This window comes from Falco biarmicus, chromosome W (genome assembly GCF_023638135.1).
Source record: "Falco biarmicus isolate bFalBia1 chromosome W, bFalBia1.pri, whole genome shotgun sequence".
In the NCBI taxonomy this organism is placed as follows: Eukaryota; Metazoa; Chordata; class Aves; order Falconiformes; family Falconidae; genus Falco; species Falco biarmicus.
Window position 1 is genome coordinate 15366390 of NC_079310.1, and position 19428 is coordinate 15385817.

The 19428-nt window shown below is 41.2% G+C and overlaps 1 protein-coding gene across 11 annotated transcripts in view; it reads left to right on the plus strand.

Annotated features, from left to right (window-relative positions):
• LOC130141979 (CUGBP Elav-like family member 4) overlaps positions 1 to 19428 on the plus strand; it is a 348538-nt gene that overhangs the window by 109932 nt on the left and 219178 nt on the right. The window lies entirely within an intron of this gene.

Here is a 19428-nt window from a genome sequence, read left to right on the forward strand (position 1 = left end):
GAAGCTACAGCTGCGTGCAACTCATCTGATCTCAGATGTAGGCTGATATATCTAAGCAAGTCACCCCAGACTTCCTTTAGAAATAGAAGGGGATTTGTATGACTTAGATGTCCACCATGAGATGAGACAAATTGTAAACTAGGACTGTGGGTTTGCCTCCATTGACTCTAAAGGGAGCCTGGGGTGGTGCTCTCTGATGGAGATGTCTGTGCCGCAGATATCTGCTTCCATTCAGATGAATCCTATCACAGTGTAAGCTAATGAGACACAATGTTACAGGGCAAGACGAAACAAGGCTCTGAAACTGTTTTCTCTGCATGCACAAATGGTGGCAGATGCTAAGCAGCTTCTTCCCAAAGTCTCACCTGTCAGGAAAAAAATGTGAGAAAAATAGAGTAGGAAGCAATGTGTGTTTTTTTTCTATGGGAATCTCTGTGTGTAGGTAATTTCCCCAACCAGAGCTCCTCAGAACTCCTGTGTTGCTTTGAGCCAGCTTGATTTCCAAGGGCTGCCTGTTGCTGAAGCTGACATCGCTGCCTGTGCACCTCCATGGGGGACCTCACTCATTCAGTAGCATTGCAAGCAAAACAACCAGTCAGGCATGTATGATCTGGTGAATAGGAGGAGCACAGCAGCACTTACTCACAAACTACACGGGGAGCATAGGATTTATTGAGCTGTACTCCAAATCAGAGATGGGGCATCAGTGAGGGATAAAGGGTTAACCCTGTAAGATGCCATAGTGGCATGATGAACTGCCTCCCTTTATAGTGGCTGAAGAACAATTAATGGATTTGGACCCCTGAGCTGCTCTACTGAAGATCACCATCTGCAGAATCTATACTCTGTTGAGCATGGGGCACTATCCATCAGGTCAAGTACACAGAGTGACCTCCTACAGACAGAAACTGGAATATGACCTCCTTTGCAGTAGCTTCAGAGAATAAACTTATACCAGTAAAACACCACCTGAGACTGAGGCCATAGTACAGATACTAATATTGGATCAGGCTTAGGTCAGGTTCTTCCTAGTCCATCATGGGGACAGCTGAGATTTTTGTAGGAATATTACAACAGTGTGTCTGAGGCCTTTCTGAGATGAGATGCCAGGTCTGTTAAGAAGGCAGGGGTGAAATCTGATTCTTTGTGTCTGCATACTTGTGTGGCACTTGTGCTTCTGTGTAGAGCCAGCTTTGCATCTTCCCAGAGACACACACAGGTAGCAGCAGGCTTGCTAGTACATTGCTACCTGCATTATCTCATTTTTCTCCTTTCTTTCCCTCATTGTTCTATTTCTTCTTGATGTTATTTGCTGTCTTCCTCCTTTCTCCTTTTTCCCCCTTTACTTCTCCTCTTTTTCTCCCCTTCTGGTTGATTCTCCATCTGTATTCCTTCATTCATTCTTTCCTCTCTTTTCTCATTTATTTTAGAGCAAATCTTCATATCCACAAAGAATTACAGTAAAGACACCGTGTTGAAGTAGCCTCTGAGCTTGCAGATGGGATGAATCCTAGATTCCAATAACAGAACTTATTTGGAAAAAAAAAATATTTTTAATGTGTTAATGGTTTGGCTTGAGGCTAAAATTTATCATCATTACCCTAATATCATCTAAAAGCTCAGCTTTAGCAGCAGGTAAAGAAAACACCAAAGTTTAATTCAGTCAGTGCAAGGAAAGAGAGACAGAGGATGGAAAAATATAATTTATTATGGAAATCAATAAAATGATAATACTTTAAGCTTGTAAAATTGGGCTAGTTGCTAAAGGAAAAATTCATACAGACATGGGTACCACTAGGCTTGCTTTAATCACAACTCAGTTGGGCCACCACCTCAGCGAGTGGCAGAGAACAAAGGGATACAGCACAGCTTATATACACTTATCAAATCATTAGTCAATGTCCAAAGTTTTTAGAAGCTTCTTTTGGTCTTGTCAGTTCTGCAAATCCATCACCTGACCCTGTCCCAGTTGATTCATCTATTTGGTTCCAGTCTCTGCCTCAGTTCCAAGGTCCTCCTCGGATCATGATCTTCTTTCTGCCTGCTTTAACTCACACAATCCTTCAAGCGCGCTTAGTCTTTGAACAAGCAATTCCTATTCACAAATAGTAATTTTTCTAGAAACATTTGCATTTCCGAGAGCACCTGTGTACACAAATTGATCATCTATTGTTTTTCTATTCTACTACTGATTAACTTGACTGGGTTTTAAACCAGCCTTGGATTAGGGCTATACAAGGGACAAAGCCTGGTTCTGCCATTTAGCAGCTTCAGCACTTTAAATTTCTTAATTCAAAATACATTTTCTATAACAATTCCCTCCTTTTGTTTTTTCATTGCATACTTGCAATAGTTTAATAGCTAACATATTTCCAAGTCCTTTCTTGTAATTTTGCTACTAAGCCAGTCACACAAATTACACAACATTGCACTAATACAATCACAGACAGAACTATAAAAATCATAATAGTTAATATAATGATTAGTTTCTTTAACCATGTTGATAGGTTAGGGAACCAAGATCTTAATTCCTTGATACCAATATGTATGGTTTCTCAAGTCCGAAAAAGAATTTTGCAAATATGATAAATATTGGGTTACCCGTTCATCTCCATCCAACAAATTTTTCTTTGCTGGGACATAAGTTCCCGGTACCGCTATAATCCTTCCAAAGAGAATTTCTGCCAGAGAAACTCCAGTTGGTTATCTGGGAGTATTTCTTATATTCCATAAAACTAAATTCAAAGCTTCATGTCATTTTAACCCAGTCTGTTTACAAAATTTGACTTATTTCTCTTTGAGAGTTCTGTTTGTTCTCTCTACCTGTCCTGAGGATTCTGGATGTTAGGGAGTATGTAATTGTGATCAAATTCCTAATGAATGATAGATCTATTTTAATATAGCTGCAGAAAAATGAGCTCCCCTGTCAGAATCGGTTACCTCTGGAACTCCGTATCTAGGAATAATTTCCTTTAAGAGACCTTTAACAGCTGCTTTTGAGTCATTTTTCCGAGTAGGGAAAGCTTCCACCCACCCTGACAATTGATCAACAATAACAAGGAGGTATGTGAACCCCATTACTTTAAGCATTTTGGCATAATCAGTCTGAAGTTTTTGAAAAGGATATGTCACTGGAGGTCGCTTTCCCAGCAGTGTGCTCATTCTTTAAGAGGCAGACTCTTTACATAGCCGACAACTCTCCCAAATTCTTTTGGCTGCTGCATAAATTCCAGGTGTTGCCCACAACCGTTGGATTTTGAGAGCAATACTTTCTGGTCCTCCGTGAGATCTATTGTGCTGCCAGCGAGTGACAGGTAGTAAATACCTCTTTGGTATTTACTGTTTACTTCCTAATAGCCACTGTCTATCACATTGTTGTGCTCCCAAATTCTCCCAGGTTTGTCTGTCTTCTTCAGGTAGATCTTTGTAGAGATGAGTTACATCTGGGAGTTCAGCCTTATCCTGTTCAGTCAGAATCAGTCATGGCTCAAATCACTTGCCATGCGGCAGCTTTTGCTGCTTGATCAGCCAAGGCATTTCCTCGAGATACATTGTCTCGGCGGTTGGTATGGGCCTTTACATAAATCACTGCCAATTCTGTGGGCAGTTGTATTGCCTCTAACAATCCTTTAATTGAAGTTCTATGTGCTGTGGTATTACCTGAGGAGGTAAGAAATCCATGCTCTTTCCATAGCATACCTGTAGCGTGACAAACTCCAAATGCATATTTAGAGTCTGTGTAAAGGTTAACTCAACAGTCCAAGTGCATATTTTGCAGCCTCAGTGAGAGCAACAATTTCTGCACCTTGTGCACCTAGAATTGGGAGATCTAAAGGTCCAGCCAATAAAACTTGAACTCTGTGGTAACTGCGTATCTGGTACAGCGCCAGCTGTCTTCATAGTATGATGATCCATCTGTAAAAAGACTCAAATCTGGATTATCTAAAGGTTGATCTGTTAAATCATCTTGTGGCTTACTCGTTGTGGTTACCACTGGTCCACAATTGTGATCATCTTTTTCTCCCTCTGTAGGCAGTGGCAGTAATGTAGCTGGATTAAGGTTATTACATCTTTCAAGTTTCACATTGTCTGCAGGTAAAAGCACTGCTTCATATTGATGTGCCCTTTGTGGAGAAAGCGCTTTTTCTGCATATTGTTTCAAAAGTATTTCCACCTCATGGGGTACACATACTGTCAGGGGGTGTCCCAGGACAACAGTCCGTGTTCTTTCCACTAACTCAGCAGCAGTTGCTATAGCCCGTATACAAAGGGGAGTTCCTTTAATTACTGGATCTAGAGTACAAGAATAATAAGCTGTCATAGACAAAGTTGTAATTTGGATAGAGATGCACGGTATCCCTTTTTTGCAAGTTGTATACACAGGTATTCAGTGTCTCTCATACATTCTTCTTCTGTATGACTAGCTAAAAAGATCATCCACATACTGAACCAAAGTAGAATGTCCTGGAAAATTTAAGTCTTTAAGATCATTAGATAAAATTTGAGAAAAAAATGTAGGTGAACTAGTAAACCCTTGGGGTAATCGAGTCCATGTTAATTCCTTTCCTTGCCATGAGAAGGCAAAAATTGTCTCTCCTCTTATAGGGATACTAAAAGATGCTCCAGTTAAATCTAAGACAGTATAATAGTTTGCCCATGGTGGTATCTGAGTAAGTATTAAATTAGGCTCTGGAACTTTCGGGTGAGGCAACATGCTCATTCACCGCACAGAGATCCTGAACAAATCTATACTTTGGATCCCCATCTTCATCTATTCTGTGCTTACTTAGAGGTAAAATTGGGGTATTATAAGGGCTTTGGCATTCTCTGAGAATTCCTTTTTTCAGGAAAAATTCAATTTATTTGAATGCTTGGGATTTCTTCAGAAACAATAGGACATTGTTTAATAGAGGGGGGAGTCCCTCCTTTTGTTTTTATTACCACCAGCTCTGCTGACAGCAATAATCTTAAATCCTCACTCGAGGTACTCTACATTTCTCAGGGAACTGCTTCCAATCCCAATGGTATTTAAAAATGAGGTTCTTAATTTTTTAAAACATGCACAATTTCAGAACCCATAAGGATTAACTGGATCCTGTCAGGCACTAGAGATACCCGAGTACCAAATTCCTGCAAAAGGTCTCTCCCTAATAATGATATAGGGGAATTAGGAGAAAATACGAATCTTCCCCATGCAATTTTTCCAGTTAAAACAATTGGAAGGGGTGCAGAAAGGTATTTCACCTCCTTGCCTTCTACATCTTTAACAATAACGTTTTCTTCTGATAAAAAATCAAATAGAATTTCATTTACCTTTGCAGCAATTTTTCCGTACTCATTTACCTCTATTCCTTCCAGATTCATCTCTCAGCAGTTCCTTGAGAATCTTATTGGTCTATTCAGAATGAGGACATGGATGATGTGGGGGTATCGATCCTTGTTCCGAGACTGTCGAGTGAAGTGGGCATTCCCATTGCATATGTCCTGAAGTTCCACAAACAGACATTCTAAAGTATTAGAATTTAATTGAGACTGCCAATTAGGATCTTGTTTTGGCCAAGGATTAAGTCCTTGTCTTCTCTGAGTAATTTTTCTATCTTTTTGAATAATTCTTTACCTCTCTTCCATTTGGAATAATTCTCTCAGTAGAGGTTTCATATCATTCCAGATAGGAGTATAATCTATAACAATTCCAGATAACATTTGTGCACATCTTTCTGCATCATCTCTCAATCTCGGCATTTTACTCTGCCAAGCAACCAAATCTCCCTGTTTCCAGGGTTCATGTCTCATTACCACAGTGACTGATGGAACCTCTGGAGGAGCTCCAGGTCCTGCTCTGGGGTTAGGAATGTATTCCAGCCTCAAAGAATACATTCCTACAGTGGGAAGGTCAGTTTCCTCTGCTTCTGGGTACCTGCTTCTGAGAGCACCTGTGTATACAATTGATCATCTACTGTTTTTCTATTCTCCCACTGATTAACTTGACTGGGTTTTAAACCAGCCTTGGATTAGGACTATACAAGGGACAAAGCCTGGTTCTGCCATTTAGCAGCTTCAGCAATTTAAATTTCTTAGTTCAAAATACATTTTCTTTAAAATCCATTGCTTCAGCCACCCCCACCAGGCATTTGTCACCATCCATGAGTCAGTAGAGAGGTAAAGTATCAGCCACCTTTCTCGTTCAACACTGTTTAAAGCCAGCTGGATAGCTTTCACCTCTGCAAACTGATTCAATTCACCTCCTTCAGCAGTTTCTGCGACTTGTCATAAGGGGCTCCATACAGCTGCCTCCCACCTCCAATGCTTTCCTACAATACAGCAGGACCCATCAGTAAACAGGGCATATTGCTTCTCATGTTCCAATGGTTCATTATACAATGGGGCTTCTTCAGCACATCACCTCCCCCTCTGGTGACATCCCAAAATCTTTGCCTTTTGGCCAGTCCATAATAATTTCTAAGATTCCTGGATGACTGGAATTTCCTATTTGAGCTCGTTGTGTAATCAGTGTGACCCACTTACTCCATGTAGCATCAGTTGTGTGATGTGTAGAGGAAACCCTCCCTTTGGACAGCCAACCCAGCACTGGTAACCAAGGTGCCAGGAGGAGCTGAGCTTCAGTACCAATCACTTCTAAAACAGCTCGAGCCCCTTCATAAGTTGCCAGTATCTCTTTTTCAGTTGGAGTAGAGCGGGCCTCAGATCCCCCTATATCCCCAACTCCAAAAGCCCAAGGGTCGACCTCCAGTCTCCCCTGGTGCTTTCTGCCAGAGGCTTCAGGTTGGGTCATTCTCCCTGGCTGCAGTGTAGAGCACATTTTTACATCATGCCCAGTCTGGACTGGCCCAAGGGCCACTGCTTGAGCTATTTCCTGTGTAATTTGTTCAAAGGCTTGTTGTTGCTCAGGGTCGAAGTCATTCTTCTTCTGGGTTACTTGATAGAGAGGGCTTACAATCAGACTGTAATTTGGAATGTGCATTCCCCAAACCCCCACAATGCCTAAGAAAGCCTGAGTTTCTTTCTTATTAGTTGGTGGAAACATAGCTGTTATTTGTTGACCACATCCATTTGGATCTCACGACATCCATTTTATTCCCATAACATGGATCTCCTGTGCAGGTCCTTTTGTTTTATGGCAAAACCAGCTTTCAGAAGGATTTGGATAATTTTCTCCACTTTCTCAAAAACTTCTGCTGTATTGCCCCATATGATGATGTCATCAATGTACTGCAGATGTTCTGGAACTCCACCCTGTTCCAGTGCAGCCTGGATCAGTCCATGGCAGATGGTAGGGCTGTGTTTCTACCCCTGGGGCAGTCAATTCCAGGTGTATTGGACACCCCTCCAAGCGAAGGTAAACTGTGGCCTGCACTCCGCAGCCAAAGGGATCAAGAAGTATGCATTTGTAATATCAGTAGTGGCATAGCACTTGGCTGCTTTTGATTCCAGTTCATATTGAAGTTCTAGCATGCCTGGCATTGTGGCACTCAATAGTGTTGTGACTTCATTCAGGCCATAATACTCCACCTTTGATCTCTATTCTTCATTAGAGTTTTGCACTGGCCATATGGGGCTATTAAAGGGTGAATAGGTTCTGCTAATCATTCCTTGGCCCTCCAGTTGGAAAATCAGCTTATGGATGGGAATCAGGGAGTCTCATTTGGTGCGATATTGCTGCTGGTGCACCATTGTGTTAGCAATTGCACCTATTGTTCTTCGATCTGCAGCAACCCCACAACAGAAGGGTCTTCTGAGAGGGCTTGTGTGGCAATGGGGTGGTTTTGCCACTCGTTCCAATCAGACTTATTTCAGCCTCCAATACAGTTAGCTGTTGGGGTCCCCCTGTCACTCCAGAAAGACAAATGGGTTCTGCCCCCTCATAGCTTGATGACATTAGAGTACACTATGCAGTAGTTTCCACTAGAGCTTTTGTGGGTCTTTCATGTCAGGCTATTGGATCCACACAGTCCAGTAAACCTGGTTGTCCCTCTCCTCCACCTGGCTGGAGACAGGGTCCCTCTAATCCTGGTCATAGGATTCTCTACCATGGCAGCAAACAGTGCAGAGCAGCTGTTGCATGGAGCAGTCGCAGTTGTGCCCACTTATGCCTTGTAAAAATAGATTAGAATTCCTTCTCACAGGATTGAGAGTAAAATCAGCCTTTCCAATCTGTCTAGGAAACTGCCCACTAGAGATCGGAGCAGCAGCCTTCTTAAAAGAACCCCTATTTGTGATTGTTTTTCCTTGTAATTCACGTAACCATGCCTCCAATATCGATGTAGGTTTTTCATCCCACCTCCTCATATCCTCTCCATGGTCCTGCAGGTAAAACTACAGGGTACCCCATGGTGTGTACCTCCTATATTCTTCCTCTCAAGCAGAAGGGCGCTTAATGTTAATAGCTGAGATGTGGGTCCATACAGGTGGGGAGTAGGATCTGTCCTCTTTGAGATGCTGAACTAGTACTCCCACAGCTCAGATGAGGGAATTAGACATGCTACCTTCGTATTCTAGGAAATGGCGAATCACTTCATCTACCACTGCTGGCATGTCATCTTTTCAGCTCATTATTGCCAATGAGTTGGCATATGAAGATGGTGCACTCCATACAAATTTCCACCACATGGGTCCTGCCCATAGGACTTTGTCAGGATCTGTGGGTAACCGCGCATTGTTCTGGTCATCATAAATCATCTCTTTCATGGCTAATTCCCTCAGATACTAGATACCTCTCTCTATTGCAGTCCATTTGCCTGGGTGACATGTAATATCCTCCTTGAAGGGATACCTTTCCTTCACGTTTGAAAGGAGTTGCCTCCAAAGACTGAGGACTTGTGTCCCTCTTCCAATTGCCTTGTCAATGCTCCTTTCCATAGAAAGTGATCCCAGCTGCTTGGCTTCCCTGTCCTCTAATTCCAAACTATTAGTCCCATTATCCCAGCATCAAAGCAACCAGGTGATAGTGTGCTCACCTGGATGATGAGCAAAATCTTTTCACATATCTCGCAGCTCATTCTGGGATAGGGATGAAGTGGTTACCTCTTGTTATGCCTCTTCCTCCTGTTCCTGTGATGGTCCTGCTTTGTTGTCCTTTACTAAACGAGCTGTTTTCCATGTCCACTTCTTCTTCTGTATAGGAGCAACTGATACTGGCATGGGTTGGTCTTCTGCATCACTTGTTGTGGGGGCTGGAGTAGTTGTAATGCCACTTGCTAGGTTTTGAGTAGCCATGGTGCTTATCGCCAAAGTTTGAGTAACCATGATGCTTGTTGCAGCAGTTGAAGTAGCCACAATACCTATCGCTGTGGTGTGAATGGCTGCGGTGCTTGTCACGGCAGTTGGAGTAGCTGCAATGCCTTTTGCAGGGGTCAGAATAGCTGCAGCTGGTTGCTTAATTCTCAACATGGTTTAAACCACATTTATCATTCCCAGCAATAGATTCAGGGCCACAATATGCTGGTCTCAACATCCCAAGGATACTCACATTTTTCAAAAGCCTTAAATGCTTCTGTAATTGGCCTAGAAGAGAAGGAGAAGGTGTAGGAAAATAGATTGTGTGATTGGCTCTCCAAAAAGGAAAAGATAAAGGTGCAATTATCAATAATCCCTGCCAGAGAATGACTGAAGAACAGGGGCGATGGCAATGCTGAGTACACAGACCAGATTAGCTTCACGGCCAGCAAGTCTATCATATCATAAATCAGCACTATAAAGTACAACACAATGATAACTTTAACCCAGGCCCCATGGACCATAAACAGCACCACAGGGAACACATACTGCAAGTAAAGTACATAACGCAACCCTGAGATCATGAGCAGCAACTTTGAGAACAAAGAAAATATTGTGGTCAGTGAGTATTTAACCAATACAAAGAATAAATGTAAAAATTTTGTTTTAAAACACTCTAGTCAGATCTGTCATTATATCAACTCTTGGTGCCCCACATTGCTTACCAAAAAACTGTTGTGGTTTAACCCCAGCCAGTAACTACCACTCAGTCACTTGCTCAGTATCCTGTCCCTGTATCATCTGTCATTGTGTTGTTCCCCCCCCCCAGGGACAGGGAGGAGAATTGGGAAGGAATGTAAAACTCAAGGGTTGAGATAAGAACAATTTAATAATTAAAAAAAAATAGGGAAAAAGAAAATCTATAAAAGTAATAATCACAATAATAATAATAATTATAACGAAAAGGAGGGAGAAGGGGAGAGGAACAAATTCCAAAGGGAAGGAAGAAAAGAAAACAAGTGATGCACAGTACAATTGCTCACCACCACCATCACTGACCCACTGATGCTCAGACAATACCCAAGCAATGATCAGCAGGCCCCAGTCAACTTCCCCCAGCTTATATACTCGGCATGACGTTCTATGGTATGGAATACCCCTTTGGCTAGTTTGGGTCACCTGTCCTGGCTGTGTCCCTTCCCAATTTCCCGTGCCCCTTGAGCCCTCTGGCTGGCAAGATCTGAGAAACTGAAAAGTCCTTGACTTAGTATAAACATTACCCAGCAACAACCAAAAAAAATCAGTGTGTTATCAACATTGTTCTCACACCAAATCCAAAACACAGCACTGCACCAGCTACTAAGAGGAAAATTAACTCTATCCCAGCTGAAACCAGGACAATGCTTTTAGAAATCCATTTAACTGATATATATTATCATCTGCTTTTTACCTTCAAGATTTCAAGAAGAAAGTATCTTTTAAAAAATCAGTTCCCTGGTGCTCTGAATTTATAGCAGAGGCCATAGACTATAAAGTGGAAGGAGATGAAATTAAGCCCAGGGGACTGAGAAGTGTACTGGAGAGAAAGGCTCATACACCAGGTGCTTAAACACATGCATAGTTTAAATCCTGTGTTGTCTTCCTGAAGCAATGGAGCTGCTCTTGTATTTAAGACTAACACACCTGGCTTAAATGCTGGGACCTTAATATCAAAAGGTGTATAATGCTGGAGTACAGAATGTCATGCCCGTAAGCTGCTCCAGGTCCAAGGTATGATCTGCTATGGCAGTTCCTTTCCTCTGTGCAGATCTCCTGTGCTCAGGTCTTGGAAAGCCAAAAAAGTTTCCTGAGACAGGAAAATGTCCCAGACTGTCAGTTTTGGGAATGGGTTTCCTTGCTGACATATGGCTTCCAGATTTGGATCCAAGCCAGGATCTGGATGTTTGGGATGAGCCTTTTGCTGATGAAGTTTCATCCAGCAAAGGCACATTTCTTGAGTGCTGGGGATTTTAGCTTGAAAGGTTCCTTCTCATGAAGCAGGTACTCACAGCAGATGTTTCACATGTTAAACATAAGCACTGAAAACACGGTGCATTACTTTTTAGATGGATAGCCAGGTATTTTACAGAGCTCTGCTCCTAGCACTGTAAAAGCAGAGTGCATTTGGAAAATACCCAGTGTAGGAAGCAGGACCAGTGGAACAGGGTGCTACTGTATGGGGTGTCACCTGCTTTGCCAAAGCAAGTCCATGCCAGCACACAGAGTCCCCTATTTCCATCCTGTCCTGCAAAAATGTCCTTGCAAATCTCCTCTCCATGCTGCCATTTATCTATCCACCCTGCAGCAGGGTTGTCACCACTTTGTCAGGTCTTGGGGACATCTGTGGCTGGAAACCCTGCTGGGGAGATGAAGAAAGCCTGGACAGTTTATGAGACGGCAGGATGCAAAGTACATCTACCTGACCCTGAACACATGGCCTCCCTGCTCCTCACTTGACATTTACAAACAGTGACAGGCCTTATCACTTGCTATGTGATGCTACCACAGCAAAAGCTGGGAAAGCCAGACATTAACAACTCCAGCTTCCAAAAAGAAAGCCCCAGAGACTTATGACAAGGAACTGCCATAACTCAGGCTAAATTCATTCTTGTTAGGAAACCTCTGCAGCTGGGCCTCTGGGTAAAAAAGTCTGATGCAAGGAAAGTGGAAAGGCATGCAGAGAGACAAAGGGAAAGGCAGATGGTGCTGGTGTCTCATCCCAGTTCTCCTTCTCCCTTCTCTTCCTATAAGAGGAGAAACCCCTGGCTGAGACCCCCTCAACTCTAGGAGCAGCATGAGCTTCTGCAATTCCTTGCACAATCCCTGGCCATGGCTCTCTGCATGCCGCTTTTATTACTTTCCCCTAGCCTGCCTCCTCTAACCACAGTGAGGACCTGTGGAAGCACATACATCAGTACAAGTGGATCATTTGAGCACCTCCTCCGCGTCCCAGTCTGCTGGGTCTTCATTGGTTTCAGTACCCAAATTGCTATTTCCTGCTGATAAATCACAAACTGGAATTTAGGGGCTAGAGAAGGTTAGGTGTTCCCTTCTCTAGGAAAGCAAATCTGCAGAGGGGCCACCAGCAAAAGACCTCCTAAATTTCATGATTCTCACAGAGTAGATACTTTCAGGACACCCTTTTTTCAGGCTGCTGCTGCTATGTCTCCATCTATGCAGTTATGCAATAAGCATTGCTTTCAAACAATGGTCTGTTGATTACTTGTTTTATTAACAATGATGCAATTCCTTGGAGAGGTTTATTACTCTTGTTTTGTATTATTTTGTGCTTTATGATTTTGTCATTAATGGGTACGCTTGCATTTCACTGTGACTGACTTTCCTGGGAGAAATTCTCAATGCAGTCCAAAATGTTCATGACTAAATGTTTACTGGCAGGAAGTATGAGAGTGTTGCAGGGCTGTATGGTTGTTTTCATCCTGATGATGCAGAAGCAAATCAATTGAAAATATTATTGACTGTAAAATTGGAGCAAATTTTCTTTTGCCTCTGGATTTCACATTACCTAAGTTAGGCTGTATAAATGACAATATATTATTCATGCAATAATTGTAATGCTGGTATCTACAGTGAGAACTGCAATGCACACAGCTAAGGCAAGAGGAAGGGATAAAACCAGACCTGGCATATCCTGCAGCTCTGCTCCCACGCTGAGTACAAAGCCCCTGTCCCACTGGTGACTCAACTTTTAGCAACATTTAACTAGAATGCCCTTTACCAGAAGATAAAATAAATCAAAAGGGCTCTCCTACACAGATACGTTTGTTCAGATTAATGTATAGTGTACATTTAACATGGAACAGCTTTTCTTAATTCCCTTTCTGCAAGCTCTTTTTTTTTAGTCAGACTGCTGTAGCCCAAATTAATCAACTTTAGCGATTCTTGCTAGCTATTACTTTCTCTTAGCATTAAGCATTATTAATATTAATTATTAGAAATTAATTATTCCAGAATAGCTCCCCACATTTAGTTATATCCCAAAGTTTCCAGAGGCATACAATGGCCAATATGCTCTGACTTCAGTGAAAGCCCTCCACACTCCCAGTTTAAAGAGGTTGCCAACAGCACTGTGTTGTGTCTGCCAAGCAGAGGTAATAATTTCAGTTTAAAAATCATTTAAAAAATCTTCTGTCAGTTAAAAAAAAAAATTCTGTACTTAAACTTCTTTGTAACAAGACCATATCCAGAAGCCACTGTTCAGCACACAGTGATGCAGGGGAAATGTGGTGCAAAGAATTAAGAGAGCCTAAAAAGACAAAAGCTAAGGAGAGAAAACCACATCCCTGTCTCCCACATACCCATCCAGGGCTTCATCCAAACCCCAGAAATGTCAATGTAAGTCCTTCTGTGGACTCTGAGTGCAGACCAGGAGAACTGCACTGTGCTATCCCAAGGTTCCTGCTCCATCTCCATCTATGCAAGCCTGCAGATACAGGCGGAAAAACAATGTACATGACTCTGTATTGGAATATAGATTTATAGAGACAGTGTACATAAATCTAGATAATTTATTCAGTGCCACAAATACAAACAACTGCCACCCCTCTTCCTTCATAAACTCACATACACAAATGCACCTCAAGTATGAATAATGCAATGACAAAGTGAGCGGCATTTGTATGAACATCATTAGTACCAGCAGTTAGGAATAATAGTTGTCTAATTATAGTCTTTCATTGTGTGCTATGTCAAAGCATGGGTTAGTAATTGCAATCAGTAAAATCCTTTCAGAGTATGTGCAAAGCCCCAACCTCCATCACCTGCTGTCAAGCCTGTCTGATACACCGCAAATGCACTTACTGGGCAGATGAGTGAGTTAGATGGGCTGTTCTCTTTTTTTTTTTTTGTCTTTTTTTTGTTATTTTCTCTTATGTTTTGTGCTTTCCTCAAGGTTGTATCTATGTTGTGAAGTGTTGTTAGACTTTTTATTATTATTTTTATCCTTATTTTTCAACATGTATGTGATTGCTTTTTGGGTGAGATACATTAGACAACAGACATCAACAATTATATAAAATGATATGGTAATCAGCAACTGAAAAAAATAATTGCTTCTCATGGGCTGCTGAGTGTTACAATTTGAATGTCTTTCAATTAAAATCATTAAAATCCTTGTAATAGACATAGAGAAAAAGCAGGGAGGAGGGGAGAGAGAAAGAGGGACAGGGAAATCAGTTCTATTTCAAATATTACTCATAAGATGGAAGAGAAATTTTCAGAATGCAAGTGGGACTGATTCCATTAGCATAATACCATTTCTAGTATTATTTTATTAATATAAACATCTTGGCTCTGGGAATGCCTCCTGGATCATATATACCTACTGTATTTTGCATTGGGTTTAAGGGAAAATCAAGAAGACTGGTAAAAAAAATTGAACTTATTTCTTATATTCATGCTGACTTGCCAGCTGTACTGTACCTGAGTAGAGCAGCAGATTTGATTATTAAATACAATTAAGGCCTGTTTTTGTTGGAGTACCATGTAAGTGCATATTGTAAATACCTGTCTAGAAGACAGGAACAGCACAATCATATGACTACATACTCTGTCTTGCTGCTGGAGGGGACTTGCAGTGATTTTCTCTGGTTCAGCCTCCCACAGTAAGGCAACCATCTCAGTGCTGTAACAGCAAGTATTGCAGAGATCACATCTTGTTGAAGGAGCACATAGGCTCATGGGTAGATACATGCTTTAAACTTTTAGAGGCTCTCAACTCTGAGTTTTCTTATGTCTGCCTTTGTGTGAAATCATATCTATTTATTATTAGTATATAGTACCTTCAGAGACTCAGCAGGGTATGTCCTTTTTGCTGCAAGCATTTTCTATTGCTTAAGGACATACGTAATTTTCATGGCTGGCAAACATGAGATTGGATGAGATGTGTGTGTCCACTCAAACTTCTGCAATAAAATGATTTAGAGGTCTGTGTAATTAATCTCTCCCAGGAAGTAGTAGAAACCATATTGTGTGCACAAAATTCAAGCAAAGGCAAATTTATACAAAGTACAAGAAAGGAAGTGCTCATGGTGAGTTTTCATAGATTGTGGATGAGGGCACCAAGGGCAGGAGCTGTAACTTTTATTAGGATTACTTAAAATGAGGATAGGCAAAAAGTTTTTGAATGCTAACTGGGAAATGTCTCATGTCATTAGAAGGCCAAATATCCATTTCTAATTACTCTAAGACATCTTCATAGTGCTGTCTGACACTACTGTCCTCACCCTGCTCACTTTGAATTTGCTTCTGCCTTTGGAAAAAACAAATTCAGATGTACCAAAAGACATATATTTTATAAGACTTCAAAACAATTAGAAATTGCGATGGCACTGAAAAGAAGATGTTGCAAAATATCTGATTGGAAATGTTATAGGCTCTTGATTTTTTCTCAGGGAAAAGTGTTGCCACTGCAGAGGTCACCACTGGCCAGACAGCAGAACACAGGTCTGGAAATGAGAAGAGCAGAATTCTGGTCTTATTCTTGGTTTGGGGCAAGTCATTGGAGGGGGGTTCATCTTCCATAACTTCTATCTTTTAAAGGTTAGATGGCTATTCTGAGCTGGTCATCTGAGATTCTTCAACAGTTAATAAAGAAGCAAAGAGGTATTCCCACAGGGTCATTCATTCACTCCTAAGACAGGTGAGGATTAATCACTTTATGGATATGTCTCCACAATTTTTGTAGAGTCTGGCCATCTAGTTTTAAGTAAAATCCTGGATGAAAAAAAGATAGAGAAGAATACCTCCCTTAATATCTGTTTCCAGTCCATGTTGAAGAAATGGAGAAATTCCTTTTAACAGAAATTTTGGATTTGAAGACCTATAAATAGCTTTTTCTCATCTGTAAATGTTGAGAATTATGCTTCCTGCCACAAGAAGTGGGTTCATGTCTTGTGATTGAGTTTCATAATGACCTTGCAGTAAGGATTTGTTTCCTTATTATACTCTTTCTTAAGAGTTAAATGGACTATATCTTCATATTACAAAGTTGGAAAAGCTTTTTTTTCTTAATAGGAAAGATCTGTTACTGATTTCCAGTTCCATTACCCATTATTCTCTGCTAATAAAATTTAGTTTGGATATATTAAAACATTCTGCTGAAAAGCTGCTTTCTTAAATTCTTATTATCCACAAGACAATTAGTGCTGAGGGAGATAGTTTTTCAGACAGAAATGTTAATTTTTCATAATTCAGACTTTGGTGACAAAAATAGTGGATTTGATAAAGCTTTTATTGGGCAGTTTTTTCTTGTCCAGAATGGACTTTTTGCACTAGCATGTTCTCCAACATGTAAGCCATATTCTGATGCCATGGGAAACACCTGTGCTGCTGATTTATCCTAATGTCTGTGCTCATGGGTGTTAGGTGTTGGGGGAGGATGATGTCAGCCCAAGCATTTCTGAAAGTTAATGGTCCAGAACAAAAACTATGTATGAAAACTTGACTTTTTCAGCTTAATGGAATTCTTGTTTTCCACCTCACCACAATTAAAACAGTGCTGAGAAATCTTTGTCATGGGGAAGGACTGTGCCCTCCTAATGCCTTTACAGAGATCAGTAAAAGCACACCCAGCTCCAAACTTTCTATAACATAAGGATAGTAAAAGATAGAGACAAACCCAGAAAACAGAGCACAGGAAAGAATGAGACAAGTTTCATAGCAACATGAGAATTGGTTTCAAAACACTCAGTTTTGTCAAAGCCATATGTGAAGATCATAGCAAGAGGGAGAGGTTTTGAAGAAATTTCAGGGAACATTCTAAGATGGGATTGCAGCTCTCTTTCAGGTAATCCTACCATGCATGAAGGGGCACCATGGGAGAAAACAATGAGATACTTGTCTGAAAAATTCAATTACTGAATGATAGAGAATGTTATCACAGGATAACCAAAGATGGGAGCTGGCATTTCAATAGCAAATGAAAGATATTAGGTAGGGGGGAGAGGTTCCTGTATGGTGACTGAACCATAACAGCCACCCATCAATTTTAAGAAAAACCTACCAGGAGCCATATGCACAGGCTGGGAAAGCCTCTTATTGTCAAGCTTGTATACCATACCATGTCATTGGATAGAGCCCATCCTACTGAAAACTGAATCCCTTTGACTTCCCTGGAACAGCAGCATCTGGAGGGGAAATAACAGTAAAATTCTATGGCCATAATAAAACACATTAGCCATCTGAACACTCATTTCAATCAAATAATGAAGCCTATTCATTTTTAAACAGGAAATGTTGAATGTCAAATTTTAAAAATTAAACACTATATAAACATTACATTGAGGGGCCAACATTTGGCACTTGGGGGACAGTTTCTAACACAAAGCTGATGGCTGTAATCAGCAGGTTCTACCTCAAACTTTTTAAACAGGGGGCTGGCACGCGGATGAAAGGGCAGGCAGTCATCTGCGGCTGCTTGGTTTCCCCCCCCAACTCCCGGTGGGGGGGGTGGGGGGGTGGGGTGGGGTGGTTCTGTAAATACCGGGGGCTGGATTGAGGACCCTGGGGGGCCATATCTGGCCCACAGGCTGTAGTTTGAGGACCCCTGGTCAATCTCCATGCTTATGTTGACTGCTTGCCGAAATTTATTATTGAAGGGGCATGCACAAAAATTTCACTAGTATGAAAAAAATAAATAAAAAGATTAAATAAATAATCTGGGAAGGTACAGAAAAACGGCAAGATTTATCTTAACCAGTGTCGACTGCTCTCATCCCTGTACCATGCACTTTAAAGTGGATTAGTATCCTACAACACACTGTGAAGGATTTCATTTGTTCTGCTTCACATACAGATGTACAATAGGTAAAACTGCATCTTACCTTAGCAATTTTCTATGCACTGCCCTGATCTAACATCAGTCCAACCACCTTCAGCTCTATCTGTTCATCTCTCGGCTCACTTTCCTAAGTTAAACCACCTTCCTCTTTGTAAATGCTGGGTTTCAGCTTTTTGTAATCAATCAAGAGTGTGTTTTGGGGTAGAGGAGTGAACAAGCTAGTTCCTTGTTTCTAGTTGCATGCTTGTATCCAGTGTGACTAAAAAAAAAATCATCATGAGCTGGTGTTTGAGAACTTGGTGGATATTCTGAGGGCTTTTAAAGCAAGAAAGGTTTTTTTAGATTTTGGGGTGGTTAACTAGCTCTAATAATATTCCTGCTTACTAACAAAACTGTAGAGTTTAGTTATCACATAGAGAAATTTATGTCTTATGGTTTTTGAGCACATTCTGGTACAAATCCAGATTAGCATGCTGACACTAATCATTCAACAAAGTGCTTTTTCAAACTTGCATCAACCTTTCCTGTTTACAGACACATGCTGCAAATAGCTCTGCTTGTCGAACTGGCTATTTTTTCCAGCTCATTCAAAGAATTCCTGTGGAACTAGTTATTTATTTTCTACTTCCAGCTGAAAATAGCTTTGGCTTTTGAATTTTCATTTTTTTTAAACCAAATGAGCCTCCAGACTTTTTCTTGGAATCAGACACTTCTGTGACATATTGTGTGTTATTCAAATATCTGGTGCTTTCTCCACAAATATTCTTCATGAAAACTTTTTGAGCAACTGTTGGGAGAATGATGAAAAGAAAACCCTGTTCACGTCCACTTCTACTTGCCCTGATACACAGTAGTGCCATGTGGTGGCGCAGGTCGACGCAGACTGAAAAAACACTATGTCTGCGTGGCTGGGTTTAGACAAAATGGCCTTTATTGTTTATACAAATTATTTATATATTTTAGACAGTACATGTTTCAGATCCTGATAGGTTTTTGTGTTCTTCTTGCTTGCTATTTGCTGTTGCTGTAGGTGCCCGTATGCTGCGGTTCTAAGTTCTCGTTCTTCACATCCTGTTGACTTACCTGACAATTTGTGGCTGTCTTAAAGGTACATGGCTAAGTCTTTGAAGTCAACTAACTTGTCTGCAGACCCACTGCAGACCCCAACAGTGCCATCCTGGGGACTGGCCTTGTCTTGCACCTGACTTAGGCCAAGAAGTAGATGGCTCATTCCCATTCCCTGTTCCTGGCAATGTGAGCAAGAACAGTTGTAGGATATCACTACAAATTTGCCATGGTGAAACACTGCTGGGGGCAGTTCTCCACAGGGTGTTGCAGTAATCCCCCATTCCCAA